Source organism: Melanotaenia boesemani, chromosome 18 (assembly GCF_017639745.1).
Source record: "Melanotaenia boesemani isolate fMelBoe1 chromosome 18, fMelBoe1.pri, whole genome shotgun sequence".
In the NCBI taxonomy this organism is placed as follows: Eukaryota; Metazoa; Chordata; class Actinopteri; order Atheriniformes; family Melanotaeniidae; genus Melanotaenia; species Melanotaenia boesemani.
The window spans coordinates 33,704,608-33,709,204 of NC_055699.1; positions in this window are offsets into that span (position 1 = coordinate 33,704,608).

Sequence of the window (4,597 nt, forward strand, 5' to 3'; positions counted from 1 at the left end):
ACCTCACGTCAGTCTCAAAACAAACACAAAGCTAACCTTTGCATATCACAGCTAGCCTTATCAGATAGCATGTTTATCACCAAATACACCAAATCCCAAAGCTATTCTCACAAACAGCGATATTTTTTATTTCCTTACCTTTTCGTGGTCATTTTCAGACTATCCACACTGTTCTTCAACCAAAATTCACAGCATAGTAATCCATAATGTGAAACTGCATCATGCGCTAACGTTTACTTTCATTCACAGCCATTTTGTTGTGGGTCTTGGCAGTGTCAATACAGTTTAATCAAATTCTTCACCTGCGAGCTTTTCTATGGAGGACGTAAAGTGACACAATGAATTAATTAAATATATCATTCAATAATTACTTAAATGTGTCATTAAATAATTAAAATGATAATTAAATACATAAATGTGTAATTAAATAATTAAAATGATAATTAAATACATAAATGTGTAATTAAATAATTAAAATGATAATTAAATACATAAATGTGTAATTAAATAATTAAAATGATAATTAAATACATAAATGTGTAATTAAATAATTAAAATGATAATTAAATACATAAATGTGTAATTAAATGTATCATTAATTAATTAAAATACAAATTAATATATGTAAAAACATATATAATTATTTCACTATTTAATTAATTATTTATCTATTTCATTATTTCACTATTTAATTAATTATTTATCTATTTAATTAATTATTTCATTATTAAATCAATTTTTTATCTATTTCATTATTTCACTATTTAATTATTTATTTATCTATTTAATTAATTATTTCATTATTAAATTAATTTTTTATCTATTTCATTATTTCACTATTTAATTAATTATTCATCTATGTAATTAATTATTTCATGGTCCACTGCCATAATCATTAATTTATTTTATCTGTCAGCCTAGCCCATCAAACTCAGTGGGCGGGGCTAACCAGCGCATGTAGCGAGGAAAGCAGAGAATATGTTGAAGTTGTTGGACTCATTTAGTCACTTTCCGACCAAAATATTGACCACAGAGTGACTGAAAGTTTAGAAGTACTCCACAGCTTCTCTGGTACCATGATACAACAAGCAGAACACACAGGGACCGGGACGTTTGGAGTTTGACCCGACGGCAGTTCTGGAGAACCAAGTAGAAGTTCTGTTTAGAGATTCCACGATCAAACCCGCTGCTTCTCTCAGCAGCTCCTTCACGTCACATACTGTCCAACATTCTGCGTTAATAAAAGTTTGTTCAATGGGTTTGTTTAACAGAGTATCTGAACCAACGTAGAGGTGAATAACGCCACACAGTGTATTGAAATGTGTTCACTAGCTCTGCATTGATCCATTATCTGGAATGTATTTGTCTTGACTTGTGGAAAGAGCAACCAATCAGGCGTCAGGACCCGCCCACTGAGTTTGATGGGCAAGGTTGACAGATAAAATAAATTCATGATTTTGGCAGTGGCAGAGCATCAAAACAAATACATTCCAGATAATGGATCAGTGCAGAGCTAGTGAACACATTCCAATAAACTGTGTGGCGTTATTCACCTCTACGTTGGTTTAGATACTCTATTAAACAAACCCACAGACCAAAATTTTAATAGCAACCGCCAAAAATCAGGCAACGTGTGAGGTGGAGAAAATTTCAGGGGCTATACCACTGGCGGACAGTGCCTTTGGCAAAGTTCAAGAAGGAAGTGTCCTCTCCTATCTCCTCCCAGCATGGAGCCCACCTAAAACGTGTTTGCATTCCACTGCAACACCACGACCATCTGTACCTCCCTCCAATTACTTCTTGGGCCCCACCAAGTGCTGCTTTGTACTGAGCCATCATCAGCAACTCCACATGATGTCTCTGGAAACATCACATGACATGGCCCACCGAACTGAGGAGAGCACAAGGCAGCAAAGCTCTCTGCAGGAATGGCACCTCTTAAGGAGGCTGCGTGTGACATCCTCTAGATTTAGGTATGTGCACTTTTCACCCAACAGCATATATAGTTGTAAACAAACATGATGATCCTGTCGGAATAAGAAACTGTGTTAAATATGATTTTGTTTTTAAAACTTTGCCTTCATATAAACATCTTTTTTAGAAACCGCAGCCTAGCAGACCTTATGCATTTTGGTTTTAATAATAGTATAGTGTTTATATATATATATATATATATATAATTGTACTGTTTAATTATATACTGTTTATCCATGTGATGTGCTTCAGAGAAGTTTGCCATGTGAGAGGACAGTCATCGGCAGAAAGCTTGGCCTCGAATCTCTCGGTCAGGCTACAAAACTGCCGACATGAAGAGAGGCCTCGAGCTGGAGCCTAAGGCAATAGAGGAGTATTGTCTGGCGAGGGACGTCAACCACTACCCATGTGGCTTCATCATTCATCCCGATGCGCCGTGGCTTGGGGCTTCACCAGATGGTCTGATCTACGACCCAAAAGCTGAACCTGCATTTGGACTGGTAGAGGTGAAGTGTCCTCATGTCAGAAGCTATGTGGACTGCACTTACCTCAGGGTCTCTGATGACATACTTCAGTTAAAAAAATCACATGCCTACTACTGGCAGGTGCAGGGGCAACTTTTATTAAGTGGATTTGAATGGTGCGACTTTGTAGTCTACACCTAGGATGACCTGTTCATTCAGAGGATTTACAGGGATGATGAAGTTCTACAAGCTATAAAAGAGAAAACTGATTATGATGCTTGCACTGCTTGTAAACAGAGGTGGGTAGTAACGTGGTACATTTACTCCATTACATTAACTTGGGTAAGTTTTTACAAAAAATGTACTTTTTATAGTAGTTTTAAAACGGTGTGCTTTTTACTTTCACTCAAATATACTTATAAATTAACACTACTTTTACTCCATTACAATTGCATGCATTCCACTTGTTGCTTCTATTTTTTGGCCATTTATTAATATGAATCAGTTTTCTTACACGACTTCCACATGACCATCTCAGAAAACAAACATACTGTGCTGGTGGCTACGTCAGTTTTATGAAGACTGTTTTAATGTGATGGATGTTTTATTCATGTTCATTTTTTTTCATCACTGTTTCAGTTATTGATTTTTAGTTAAAAAGAATATATCTGATGTTGTTGTCAGTATTTTAGTAGTTTTTTTCAATAAGTACTTTTTAGTCTAACTAGAGTAATTATTTGGATGACTAGCTTTGACTTTTACTTGAGTCATATTTTTCTCATGTAACAGTACTATTATTTCAGAATTTTTGGCTTCTCTACCCACCTCTGCTTGTAAATAACAAACAAACACAAAACAATTAAAATTCCACCGTTTGTGTCCCAAAGGAAGGCTGTGAGATCGCCTTTTTTATTGCATCAACATGTTTAAAACAGCAATAACAATATCACATTCAATGACTAACTATTCTACAATAATCACTTGCAATGTCAGATTTGATTGTTCTACTTTGCCCAAGCCTTAACCAAGGGGCCATTTTCGTAGTTCAGCAGGAGACATGCAACAACGTACAGCTGATTAATGTTACCAAACATATTCAAAGGAATGACTGAATCCAATAACTTGTGTTCTTTCAATCTTCCAATCACACGCTCCACATGCACTCTGAGGTGTGCGATTGCCTGCATTTCCCTGACCTCACTCTCAGGCATTTGATGTCTTCCTGAAAGAAATGCAGGTCTGTACATCTTACAGGGCACACAGTTGTCCATCAGGAAGCCTCTGTCCACCATGATCGCTGAGTCTGGACGGAGAAGCTTGCAAAGACCTGATTCCACAAACAGCTGCTTGTCGCTGATCGAACCAGCATAGAGGGGAGAAACAAAGGTCACTGGACCATGTGGTGCTATACCAATCATTCCTTTCAGGGTGCAGTGGGACTTGTAGTTTGAGTAGACCTCACTCTGTAGCAAGGGAGAAGAAGGGGTTTGGCACCTCAGCTCAGTGCAGTCCAGAACCACAGTGGTGTCAGCATAGTCTCTGAACTCTACAGGTAGGTACTCCCGGATCCTCTCTTGTGTCATCCAGATTCTCTGTGCACCCAGGACAGAAAGCAAAAAATTGCTCCATGTGAGAATTATTCTGCTCACAGTAGATTGGTGGATTTGATAGCGGTCAGCCAGGTCCCTCTGCTTCAGTCCAAAGGTCAGGTAGTTCAGGAACAGGAACATCTCATCTATTGGGTGTAGAGCCTGTCCCTGTGAAATACACAAGATAAGAAATAAATGGTTGGCTGTACTACTTTATTGTGCTCTAGTTGGAAAATCACATAATTACAAATAAGGCCTACCGTGGGAGCACTCAGTCGTCCAGCATCATCAGCGGTTAAGCTGGTCGCTCGGACCATGTATTTCAGTGATGGTTGAATGACCTGCCAAAACCGCATCAGGTGGTCATAAGATGCAAACCTGGAAACAGATGGAGACCTAACTTCACCTGAGGGACATTCCATTTTGTTTTATTTATTATTTTGAAAATTACCATAAGCAGGATAAATGTTAACCAAACTACATTAGTCAGATATTCAGTCATTTTTTTCCCCACACGCTGTGTAAATTTTTTTTAGATAGACATTTATTTATGCCTCAGTGGGGTAATTC